The 13,679-nt window shown below is 48.4% G+C and overlaps 1 protein-coding gene across 3 annotated transcripts in view; it reads right to left on the bottom strand.

The window, feature by feature from the left end:
- Positions 1 to 13,679, bottom strand: part of SATB2 (SATB homeobox 2) — a 148,834-nt gene that overhangs the window by 18,834 nt on the left and 116,321 nt on the right. The gene's annotated exons all lie outside the window — the stretch shown is intronic.

Here is a 13,679-nt window from a genome sequence, read left to right on the forward strand (position 1 = left end):
TGCGCTATATAAGACGCTGTAACGGAATCTGCTGCGCTATATAAGGTGCTGTAACGGAATCTGCTGCGCTATATAAGACGCTGTAAAGGAATCTGCTGCGCTATATAAGACACTGTAACGGAATCTGCTGCGCTATATAAGACACTGTAACGGAATCTGCTGCGCTATATAAGACGCTGTAACGGAATCTGTTGCGCTATATAAGGCGCTGTAACGGAATCTGCTGCGCTATATAAGACGCTGTAGCGGAATCTGCTGCGCTATATAAGACGCTGTAACGGAATCTGCTGCGCTATATAAGACACTGTAACGGAATCTGCTGCGATATATAAGACACTGTAACGGAATCTGCTGCGCTATATAAGACGCTGTAACGGAATCTGCTGCGCTATATAAGACACTGTAAATAAATAAATAATATATAAATAATAAATAGGTCCGTCTAACATCTATAAGTATGGGATTTATACCTGGAGATCCTAGGATTTAGGGGGTCATACCCCCAAATAAAATGTCCTGCGTTTAACCACACATTTATACAGCAGGAATAAAGAGGCTTTTTTTTTTGCAAGAGCAACATAAAATGCTGAAGTCAAACGATAACCTTATGTTTGGATTTAAATAGTCGTCAATAGGGTCTTTTACACGCTAATTTATTATCTAACGTTCAAGCGACTGGTGTGTTTATTGAAATCATGCGTCTGACTGGGACCTTTGTATTCATACATGGATTTTATTGGGGGGGCTTTGCCAAGACAGTTTTTAGAATCCTTTGTTCGTCTACAGGGAGAATAACCCAGCGCCTGATAACTGGAAAGCTGCGTGAGATATTGATGGTATATAATTGAGCCTTGAAAGGGCTCCGCACCCAGTAATCAATCTGTAATAACGGAAAGTACCGACAGGTGCTGAGATAGACCAGGGTTTAATTCATTAAAGGGTTTTCTTGTATGTCTGTGATAGAAGTCTAACAACAGGGACGTATTCACAGTCTGGCGTTACACAATGGCAAATGTTTATAGTTGGCCAAACCGAACGGTCGGCCGTTTGCCAAACGGTGATAAAAACACAAGGCCCTGGTATAGGTTATTATCTGTCAGCCATCTGATCCCACCCAACCTCTGTCCGGAAACACGTACGATGCTAAATGTAAAACACAAGCGTAAAGCGGTTCCTGGAAAGATCACAGTAAGAAAAGTCTAGCGCTTAGCTCCAAATGGATATTATCATTTGTTTGTACTGCCAATTCCCATCAGCACACATGGGGCCCGATTCAGAGACATTCGGCCAGGTCCGAATTCGGAAGGGTCCCGGGCGCCAGGATTGCATGCAATGTATTGCATGTGATCCCGCTCCCTGCCACTGGGAGGGGGTCTGATCACATGTGATCTCCGGGTTGATCCGATACGCACATGACCACGCATGGGATCGGACATCAGACACATGCTATTTGGATCGATTTCACCTGATTTCTCGGCCCGATCCACCGGAAACCGTGTGAAATCGGGCCCAAATAGCATTATGTATCAGGGTAGGGATGGCTATCGACCATTGATGATTCAAAATAATTGATGGTTTATGGCCGATGTCAAATACTTTTGCCATCGATGTGGTAAAACCAGATGGTTCTCCTCCATCGATGGCAAAGCAAAACCGATGTTTTGCTTTTACTCTGCCCCCCCCAACACCCGTGAAGTCCCACCCCCACTTTCTGATTGTCTCATGAGCCAGTCAGTCAAAGAAAATGGATGACCATCCATGGGTAAAACTATCGATGGTCATCCATCACATAGTTTATTACTATAGATGGCAGGTTGCAGTATCGCCAGCGATGACAACCATCAATGGCGTCTGCACCGATGGCCATCTCTTTAGTCCCGTACTAGTGCCTAAACCATTCCATTGTGTACACTTAACTTGGGCTCAAGGGTATTTGCGTACCCAGCTGATCCTCGGGAATAACTAGTACTACTAGATCTACTGCATTAGTCAAATTAAAACACCTGTGCTCTCGCTAGATGATCTGGAGAACAGGCACTGGCGGAATAAACTGTTGGTTTGAGAAACACTGATTTACACACATCAATAGCCATGCCTACTGAGGCATGTGCCAATCAGGTTTGGAAGGCGGGGCTTAGTGACTCGGTGTGGGGTGTAGCACTGTGGGGGCGGGTCTAAACTGTGTCCCCTGCGTTGTGTAATGAAAAACAAAACGAATCCTGAGAGGAAGTCGTCAATGTTGGGGAACCATCAGATCCCTGCCATCAATTTCAAGACCATCGATCATTGCTGGTTTTTGAGAAAACTAGGTGCACTACTGGGTGTACTTTAGTTACACCTATTATTACAAGTCTTAGAAACACGTAAATAAGCTACAAAAACACCACAAGCTGCTCTATAAACAACAATTGTGGTACCAAATAATCAATGTTTTGCTGGTAATACTGCGTTTATTTAAGCAAAGAAAACAGTTTTACTGTCTGTGTACTTGGTCTATAGTGTATTGTGTGTGTTGGGGTAAAGTACTCCGATACCGGCATTGCTGTGTCAGTCTTGCTATGTGTACAGATGCCGGAAAGGTGCGCAACGTTTGTGCAATGTGTTCTCAGCATTCTGGAATGTGTTCCGTGCAGGAAGTGTGACATGTACACTAGGAGCAAGACCTGATATACTGCTAAACAGGACTATTGGCCGTATCCTTGAGTGCACGACCACATGGCGTTGGTGAATATATTTGAATAACTTTGTTATTTTGTGTTAAAAGTTCAGACTAAATAACAGCACAAGCGGACGTATGGTGGCATTGTGTGTTCTCGTAACACTTGCTGAAATGAGCCTCTGGGAAACCTGCGACACCTGCATTTTTATGCAAATGTTAGGTTGCATCTTGTTCCCCCCCCCCCCCCCCCCCCAATCCCTTGCAGCATTTGGCCACAGGTGTCTGGAATTTTAAGTTTGAGGAATCAAAGTAAGTAGGAAATAACTCTTTTAGGAGGGGGGGGGGGGGGGGTTACAGCAGTTCGGTACTCAATTTATCTAGACTGTAGCAGACAGTTTAAACAACCAGCTCTTAACTATTATAGCAAAGTCTGAGTTTGAAAAATGACAGTTGGGAGCTGATTGGCTTATTTGTTAACACTCTCCGTTTTATCAATTTTTGAAGCTCGATACACCTGGCCCTTAAAGTAACAAAGGTAAACTGAGTGCATTTGATTATTATGTTAAATACTTTGTCCCAGCATATAAGGTGTCTACATGGAGGGAACATTCCATGAAAAATAATATCTGTACAGTCAAAATAAAATGCTAATTTAAAGGGAACAAACAAACAAATATGTCCTTATGGGAAAAAACAAATCAGTCCACTCTACCTTGACAAAATAACCCCCATACTGAAAGCTTTGATGAATTTACTTATAATGTCATTTTTATTTAATTTTTTACAACAGTTTTTAACTATAGATACTAGTACGGATCGCATCCAATAGGCAGAGTACAATTAATTGCTTGACATGGAAGGTCAGAGAGATTTAAAGAGACGCATCTTTAAAAACCATACTGTCTCTGTAAATGCAGGATAGCTGGCATCTGTGCAGTCTCTGGCTGTCGTCAGGGATGTTAGAGGTCTCTAAGATTCCTTGGAGGAACAAACACAGCCCTCAGGCTGCCAGCTGGGCAGCTGTAATAAAAAAGCAACTTGCATTTTTTAGGTTTTGCATGCGTTAAAGTCCTGCACGCCTGTGTCCCAGTGATGACAGCAATGGAAGTTCCGAGCCTCCCGGATAAGTAGCAGCAGATTCCACCAGTAGCAGAAGGCTTCCCACTCCCTGTGGCTCTGCTCCATTGCCTGTGCATCCTATGACTCATTAAACCCTCTGTGCTTCCCTTTCTGTCTCTCTTACAACTGGAATAACAAATTGATGTGAACTGTCGCTGGGAATCGGTTATTGGCGTCGGCAGGAAGAAGAATCCTAAATATGTGAAGTCAATATATTTTGTTTAAAAAAAAAAAAAACAATTATACTGCATATTGCAAATATTTATATATTTATTAACAGTTTCGTATATAGGCCCTGATTCTGGTTGATTCGCAACCAGAATGCGTTTGCCATGGGAACCTTCCACATCATGTGGGCGTTCCCTCATAGCCTGCGAATGGATGTTAAAGTGTAAAAACCATTTGTAAGCCCAGCGTGCGAATTGCGCTTGGGAATGGGCGGCGCAACCATTCACAAGGTGGGGTTTGGTGGCCTCGCAAGGCAGCAAATTCACAGCCGTGCTAAGTTTCGGTGTCCATGTCGCCACGACATGTGCCGACAGGTGGTATTTCATGCCCTACCATGCACTAGGGCGTGGCGGGAGAATAAAATAGTGTGCCCGAAGCATGGCGAGTGCAGTGAGCCATGTGAGGGGACGCAGTGCAATTTAACCTGTGTCCATGTCGTCAGGTATAAAAACAGTGAAAAACCATATGTCGACCTTTTGACTGTCGACCTTGCCCATGTCGACCTAATGCTTGTCTCCACCTAATGACCTGTCGACCTAAACCCATGTCGACCTAGACCCATGTCGACCTTAGCCCATGTGAACCCAGTGCATGTCGACCAAAGGATCCACACCCTTTACAGGATGTCATTAAGTTTCATGGCTTACAGATATTATATAATATATATATATATATATATATATATATATACACCATATAAACTCGAGTATAAGCCTACTTTTTTACAATTTTTATGCTGAAAAAGCCCCCCTCGGCTTATACTCGAGTGAGGGTCCCACTTGAGTCACTAAGTTTTCCCAGGTATTTTTTTGTAAAATTAGGTGCCTCGGCTTATAATCGGGTCGACTTATACTCGAGTATATATGGTATATATATATATATATATATATATATATATATATATAGATAGAACAGAGGTTTGGCACTCCTTGTAACGATGAGAGCAACTGCGCCGGTGCCAGCACAAAGGGAATGTAGAAGACTTGCGGTGGGGCACTCGTGGCTATTTTACAATAAGCAAAAATTGCCAGCTGGTTTGAAGCAGCAACGTTTCAATTTATTAGTCAAATTGTCGTCAGGTTACCTGACGACAATTTGACTAATAAATTGAAACGTTGCTGCTTCAAACCAGCTGGCAATTTTTGCTTATTGTAAAATAGTCACGAGTGCCCCACCGCAAGTCTTATATATATATATATATATATATATATATATATATACATATATTGCTACTACTAATAACAGTATCGCTCACTCACTCCCTGCGGTCTGCTATCAATCTGTGATTAAAACAGCAATTATGCGCAATACGATACTGCACTTTTCCGACTTGATTACCTCTGAAATACTATTTATACTATGAAAATACAATACTATTTAGTTTTAAAAAAAAAAAGGTGAAGGGGAGGGGCAGCGGTGCCTCGGTGCTCCCTAACCAGCTGGCACCCTGGCACCCAGGAGAGAACACAGTCTGGTACGCACAGATTAGCCGGAGCTGAAGTCAGAGGTGAGGTCGCTCTCTATGTTACAGCACAACGCTAAACATTACTGAATACAAGTGCTCGTTACATATTGGGGGAATGTACCACAGCTTGGAGAGAGATAAAGTACCAACCAAACAGTTCCTGTCATTATTCAAGCACACCCTGTACAATGAAAGTCAGAAGCCGATTGGTTGACGCTCTGTGGTTAAATGCCGATTCAGATGGATCGGGCAGTAAAATTAGGCCGAATCGCACGTGTAGACATCCCGTCCGTTGGACCTGTGCAAATGGGTTTGAACCAGCAACTAGGTGCAGCAGTGCCCTAATATCTCAGATTAAGGATTACTTTACAGTTTACAGTTTATACGAGTCAGTGTTCCCAAACTCTTATCTGACGTCACAACCTTCCATTCCCCAAACATACTTGTTTTATTAAGTCACATAACAGCAGCATTCTAGGAGCGGGCCTGGTAACCAGTACGCGCAGTGCGCTCCGTACAGTTATATCCGTAACGCTGGCTCAGTGTTTGCAGAGCGAAATGATTCGCTTTGTTCCACATAAATGGATTTAAAAAAAAAATATTTTAAAAACCCTGCACAGCGATCCCCGGTCTCCTGGCTACTGGTCGGCTAACTTGCCACATTTTGTTAGCGTGCACCTCCTGCCTGCAACCCACTGTGGCTCTCTAGAGTAAGCCGGCATATCTTACCAGCTGGCAGTATCTCCAGCCACCCTCTCTGCGCTCCGCGGCCACCATAAATATTTCATCCACACTTTTCGAAACTTGCTGACAGCCTCAGACGCAGCCTTGCGTTACAATTTAACATGTCACTGGGAACAGAGAAGCAATCGGATGGGGAGTTGGGGCAGTATAACTCCTAAACTGCTGCGGGCTGGTGAAAGGGAAGTCGGCCCGTACACGAGAAAGGTAGACGGAAGACGCGGCCTGGTGAATGTATATGGTGGACCAGTGATTAGGGGACCCACTTAGCAAATAGACAGCGTTGTCGGGATACGATCACTAGGTCTAAAAGCATTAGGTCGACACCACTAGGTCAACATGCAGGAGGGTCGACATGACTGAAGGTCAACATGGGTTAGGTCGACATGTCATTAGGTTGACGCAAGCATTAGGTCGTCATGGGGAAAGTTGACAGTCAAAAGGTCGACATGGGGCTTTATACTTTTTTTTTTGAGCCGACATGTGCCGACGGGCGGTATTTCATGCCCTACCATCCACTAGGTGTGGTGGGAGAATAAAATAGCATGCCGAGTTTACAGAGGCACTGTGCCCGAAGCATGGTGAGTGTAGCGAGGATGCAGTGCTAGGTTTCAGTGTCCATGTCGACTGTGTCGAAATTCGGGACAAAAAAAGTGAAAAACCCCATGTTGACCTTCCCCATGTTGACCAAATGCTTGTGTCAACCTAATGACCTGTTAACCTAACCCCATGTTGACCTTTTGACTGTCGACCTTCCCCATGTCGACCTAATGCTTGTGTCAACCTTCAGTCATGTCGACATAGTGGTGTTGACTTAATGCTTGTTGACCTAGTTGCTGTCAGTCCAATGATCCATACCCATGTTGTGACTCTGATATATGGAAAGGTCGCTGTATTGTAACTATGGGGATATTGCTGGTTAATACACTACAGCTGATAGTGAGAAGTTTGCATGAAGCACATTTCCTTATGGTGTTTCTGCGTTACTTCCCAGTGCTGCCAGAGACCTCATTGTGCCAGTGAAGGCTGCTGTCTCGTCCAGTATGTATCAGAATGTATAGGATCCAAAGGAAAATATCTATCTGTGACCATAGCTGGATTAGCCACTGGGATAGGGTCCAATAAACACTAACGACCCTGGATTAATTTATTCCATAGTTGCCTACCCTCCTGCATTCTGCAGGAGACTCCCTGAAATAGCAGCAATCTCCCTCTCTCCCTCATTAGTCTAGCAATCTCCCTCATTTTACACTCCCTACATTACACTTAAATTTTGGGGGGGAAAAAAAGGAATGTGAGATGGATATCTTTACATTGAATCATCAGCACAATTTTCCAGCAATTTAGCAAGTATAGTAGCTCTTACTGACTGCTTTGGTTACATTTGGATATAAGTCATTTTAAAAGATTCCTCTCAGATGCAACAGTACACACCCACGCTTCTAGGTGCCACAATCTCTCCACATATGGAACTAGACACATCCTTTGGGCGGAACATGACACGCCCCCTCAATGGGGCGCTGTACAAAATTTTACTACCAACTATAATCTCCCTGAAACTAGTTTTCAAAAGTAGGCAAGTATGATTTATTCATTCATCTTAGCTTGTGACCTCTGTGGTTTCTAGGCACTGGGGTCTATGTAATAAGCTTGGTAGACAGAGGTAAAGTACCAGCCAATCATCTCCTGACATTTTTTTTGAAACACAGCTCATATTGTGGCAGTTAGGAGCTGATTGGCTGGTATTTTCGGAAAGATTTATTAAGCCTGGTGAAGTGATAAAGTGGAAGGTGATAACACAGCAGCCAATCAGCTCCAACCAACTGTCATTTTTCAAACCCAACCTGTAACTTGACCGAGCGGATTGGCTCGACATGAATTTTTCATGATTTTGTTTTTCTTTGAAACATGTTGACTTTTTGACATGATATTAACAGTAATAATAGAAGAGCGGCTTCCTGGTCACAGGACAGCTGGATGTGTAGGGGAGGAGAGGGTACAGTATACAATACAGACTATACACAGGTGCTGTCGCATTCCGAGGATTCCGCAGTCATTAACCTGCTTTAGAGGCCTGATTGGCAGCGTATCACAGAGAAAGGCAGAGGGTGTGTGCTGGACCCTGATAACATATCTCCTTATTATCAGCAGAGCCTCGCAGCGCACCCTCGCCCCATCAGCTCTGCACCAGATAGCAGCACCTTTATGGAGTGAGAGCTGCGGGTCAGTAAATGATCTGTCTGACATCTTCTTCCTCTACGCTTCCGGCAAACAAGAGGGTTAAACCGGCTCGCACCCTGTTCAGCACAGTCTCAGGGAAACGCAATGACAGAAGCAATGTATACAGTGTTATGTTTGCACTTCCCATATAATAAGACAAAGTAGAATAACTGAATATATACTAGTTGGGAAGTAAGAAAAAAAAAGCAAGTAACTTTGGGGGTAACTCAGATCTAAATGCGGCCCCGTCGAACGCACGCCCTGCCCCCACCGACCAAATCCCCGCAACACGGTGCAAGTGGTTGTGTGCGCTTACACATCTGCTCACTTGCGCCCACACAGAGGACATTTTTTTTCCGATGGTCGCTCAACATCGAATGATGAGCGATAAAAGTAAGCCTGTACTTACTTCTATCCTGCACGGAGATTGGCGAATTGGAGGCGGGCGCTGACATGCACATGAGCGACTATCAGGGACAGGGCAGAATTCGGACATGTGCGAATGTGTCTGAATCGGTCCCTTTGTATCTGGAACAAACCAAGTTACCATGCTAGGGGAGCAAATACATTTATATTGTTTATGTGCAGATTACATACTGTCAGCTTTTGCATGAAGCTTATAAATATTAGACGGTTTATTTTTACAAGGCAATTTAGATTTGAGTTTGGACGCACCCCGCCCAAACCTCGCATGGTTTCGCCCAGTTGCTTGCTTTTATGCGTTACTGCCAAATCAGAATCAGGTTGGGGGGGGGGGGGGGGTAAGAGACAATTAGGGATAGGCCGGGTGGAATTCGAAACTTATTTGCCGTTAACGACATGTCGTGACGACAAATACTTAAAATCGGCCGTCTACCCACACCAACATTAGCGATGCACTGCCCCCCGTCATCTTTACATGCAGTTCAATCAGAGGATGCCGCTATCAATGCCATGCTACCGCATGCAGCATGGCCTGACTAACCACCCCCCCCCCCCTTCGCCATGAGTATGACGGCATCATCGCCCGATCTTATCGCTAACAATCTCACTGGGTGCAGACATTGTGTAGTGCGAGCATTAGGCTGCGGAAGGGTTAGGCTAAGTAAGGTATGGGATAGGGTGAGGCTGTGTAGGGGATGGGATAGGGTTAGACTGTGTAGGGGATGGGATAGGTTGAGGCTGTGTAGGGGGTGGGATAGGGTTAGGCTGTGGAAGGGGTGGGATAGGGTTAGGCTGTGTAGGGGGTGGGATAGGGTGAGGCTGTGTAGGGGATGGGATAGGGTTAGACTGTGTAGGGGATGGGATAGGTTGAGGCTGTGTAGGGGGTGGGATAGGGTTAGGCTGTGGAAGGGGTGGGATAGGGTTAGGCTGTGGAAGGGGTGGGATAGGGTTAGGCTGTGTAGGGGGTGGGATAGGGTTAGACTGTGTAGGGGGTGGGATAGGGTTAGACTGTGTAGGGGGTGGGATAGGGTTAGACTGTGTAGGGGGTGGGATAGGGGTAGACTGTGGAAGGGGTGGGATAGGGGTAGGCTGTGTAGGGGGTGGGATAGGGTTAGACTGTGGAAGGGGTGGGATAGGGGTAGGCTGTGTAGGGGGTGGGATAGGGTTAGACTTTGGAAGGGGTGGGTTAGGGTTAGGCTGTGTAGGGGGTGGAATAGGGTTAGACTGTGGAAGCGGTGGGACAGGGGTAGGCTGTGTAGGGGGTGGGATAGGGTTAGACTGTGGAAGGGGTGGGATAGGGTTAGGCTGTGTAGGGGGTGGGATAGGGTTAGGCTGTAGAAGGGGTGGGTTAGGGTTAGGCTGTAGAAGGGGTGGGTTAGGGTTAGGCTGTGTAGGGGGGTGGGATAGGGTTAGGCCGTGGAAGGGGTGGGATAGGGTTAGACTGTGGAAGGGGTGGGATAGGGTTAGACTGTCTAGGGGGTGGGATAGGGTTAGGCTGTGGAAGGGATGGGATAGGGTTAGGCTGTGGAGGGGTGGGTAAGGGTTAGGCTGTGGAAAGGGAGGGATAGGGTTAGGCTGTGGAAGGGGTGGGATAGGGTTAGGCTGTGGAAGGGGGTGGGATAGGGTTAGACTGTGGAAGGGGTGGGATAGGGGTAGGCTGTGGAAGGGATTGGATAGGGTTAGGCTGTGGAAGGGGTGGGAAAGGGTGAGGCTGTGGAGGGGTGGGTTAGGGTTAGGCTGTGGAAGGGGTGGGATAGGGTTAAACTGTGGAAGGGGTGGGATAAGGTTAGGCTGTGGAAGGGGTGGGATAGGGTTAGACTGTGTAGGGGGGTGGGGTAGGGTTAGGCTGTGGAAGGGGTGGGATAGGGTTAGGCTGTGGAGGGGTGGGATAGGGTTAGGCTGTGGAAGGGGTGGGATAAGGTTAGGCTGTGTAAGGGGTGGGATAGCGTTAGGCTGTGTAAGGGGTGGGTTAGGGTTAGACTGTGTAGGGGGTGGGATAGGGGTAGGCTGTGTAGGGGGTGGGATAGGGTTAGACTGTGGAAGGGGTGGGATAGGGGTAGGCTGTGTAGGGGGTGGGATAGGGTTAGACTTTGGAAGGGGTGGGTTAGGGTTAGGCTGTGTAGGGGGTGGGATAGGGTTAGACTGTGGAAGGGGTGGGACAGGGGTAGGCTGTGTAGGGGGTGGGATAGGGTTAGACTGTGGAAGGGGTGGGATAGGGTTAGGCTGTGTAGGGGGTGGGATAGGGTTAGGCTGTAGAAGGGGTGGGTTAGGGTTAGGCTGTAGAAGGGGTGGGTTAGGGTTAGGCTGTGTAGGGGGGTGGGATAGGGTTAGGCTGTGGAAGGGGTGGGATAGGGTTAGACTGTGGAAGGGGTGGGATAGGGTTAGACTGTGTAGGGGGTGGGATATGGTTAGGCTGTGGAAGGGATGGGATAGGGTTAGGCTGTGGAGGGGTGGGTAAGGGTTAGGCTGTGGAAAGGGAGGGATAGGGTTAGGCTGTGGAAGGGGTGGGATAGGGTTAGGCTGTGGAAGGGGTGGGATAGGGTTAGACTGTGGAAGGGGTGGGATAGGGGTAGGCTGTGGAAGGGATTGGATAGGGTTAGGCTGTGGAAGGGGTGGGAAAGGGTGAGGCTGTGGAGGGGTGGGTTAGGGTTAGGCTGTGGAAGGGGTGGGATAGGGTTAGGCTGTGGAAGGGGTGGGATAAGGTTAGGCTGTGGAAGGGGTGGGATAGGGTTAGACTGTGTAGGGGGGTGGGGTAGGTTAGGCTGTGGAAGGGGTGGGATAGGGTTAGGCTGTGGAGGGGTGGGATAGGGTTAGGCTGTGGAAGGGGTGGGATAAGGTTAGGCTGTGTAAGGGGTGGGATAGCGTTAGGCTGTGGAAGGGGTGGGTTAGGGTTAGACTGTGTAGGGGGTGGGTTAGGGTTAGGCTGTGGAAGGGGTGGGATAGGGTTAGGCTGTGGAAGGGGAGGGATAGGGGTAGGCTGTGGAGGGGTGGGTTAGGCTGTGGAAGGGGTGGGATAGGGTTAGACTGTGTAGGGAGTGGGATAGGGTTAGGCTGTGGAAGGGGTGGGATAGGGTTAGGCTGTGGAAGGGGTGGATAAGGTTAGGCTGTGGAAGGGGTGGGATAGGGTTAGACTGTGTAGGGGGGTGGGATAGGGTAAGGCTGTGGAAGGGGTGGGATAAGGTTAGGCTGTGTAAGGGGTGGGATAGCGTTAGGCCTGTGGAAGGGTGGGTTAGGGTTAGACTGTGAAGGGGGTGGGTTAGGGTTAGGCTGTGGAAGGGGTGGGATAGGGTTAGGCTGTGGAAGGGGAGGGATAGGGGTAGCTGTGGAGGGTGGGGTTAGGCTGTGGAAGGGGTGGGATAGGGTTAGACTGTGTAGGGAGTGGGATAGGTTAGGCTGTGAAGGGGTGGGATAGGGTTAGGCTGTGGAAGGGGTGGATAAGGTTAGGCTGTGGAAGGGGTGGGATAGGGTTAGACTGTGTAGGGGGGTGGGATAGGGTAAGGCTGTGGAAGGGGTGGGATAGGGTTAGGCTGTGGAAGAGGTGGGATAGGGTTAGGCTGTGGAAGGGGTGGGTTAGGGTTAGGCTGTGTAGGGGAGTGGGATAGGGTTATACTGTGTAGGGGGTGGGATAGGGTTAGACTGTGTAGGGGGTGGGATAGGGTTAGGCTGTGGAAGGGGTGGGATATATAGGTAGGCTGGAAGGGGTGGATAGGGTTAGGCTGTGGAAGGGGTGGGGATAGGGTTAGGCTGTGGAAGGTGTGGGATAGAGTTAGACTGTATAGGGGGTGGGATAGGTTAGGCTGTGGAAGGGGGTGGGATAGGGTTAGACTGTGTAGGGGGGTGGATAGGGTTAGGCTGTGGAAGGGGTGCATAGGGTTAGGCTATGGAGGGGTGGGTTAGGGCTAGGCTGTGGAAGGGGTGGGATAGGGTTAGGCTGTGGAGGGTGGGTTAGGCTGTGGAAGGGGTGGGATAGGGTTAGACTGTGTAGGGGGGTGGGATAGGGTAAGGCTGGGAAGGGGTGGGATAGGGTTAGGCTGTGGAAGGGGTGGGATAGGGTTAGGCTGTGGAAGGGGTGGGGTTAGGGTTAGGCTGTGTAGGGGAGTGGATAGGGTTATACTGTGTAGGGGGGTGGGATAGTGGTTAGGCTGTGGAAGGGGTGGCATAGGGTTAGGCTATGGAGGGGTGGGTTAGGGCTAGGCTGTGGAAGGGGTGGGATAAGGTTAGGCTGTGGAAGGGTGGATAGGGTTAGGCTGTGGAAGGGGTCGGATAGGGTTAGGCTGTGGAAGGGGTGGGATAGGGTTAGGCTGTGTAAAGGGTGGGCTAGGGTTAGGCTGTGGAAGGGGTGGGATAGGGTTAGACTGTGTAGGGGGTGGGTTAGGGTTAGGCTGTGGAAGGGGCGGGATAGGGTTAGACTGTGGAAGGGGAGGGATAGGGGTAGGCTGTGGAAAGGGGATGGGATAGGTTAGGCTGTGGAAGGGGTGGGATAGGGTTAGGCTGTGGAAGGGGTGGGATAGGGTTAGGCTGTGGAGGGGTGGGTTAGGCTGTGGAAGGGGTGGGATAGGGTTAGACTGTGTAGGGGGTGGGATAGGGTAAGGCTGTGGGAAGGGGTGGGATAGGGTTAGGCTGTGGAAGGGGTGGATAGGGTTAGGCTGTGGAAGGGGTGGGTTAGGCTGTGTAGGGAGTGGGATAGGGTTATACTGTGTAGGGGGTGGGATAGGGTTAGACTGTGTAGGGGGTGGGATAGGGTTAGGCTGTGGAAGGGGTGGGATAAGGTTAGGCTGTGGAAGGGGTGGGATAGGGTTAGGTTGTGGAAGGGGTGGGATAGGA

Source organism: Crinia signifera, chromosome 7 (assembly GCF_055691185.1).
Source record: "Crinia signifera chromosome 7, ASM5569118v1, whole genome shotgun sequence".
NCBI lineage: Eukaryota > Metazoa > Chordata > Amphibia > Anura > Myobatrachidae > Crinia > Crinia signifera.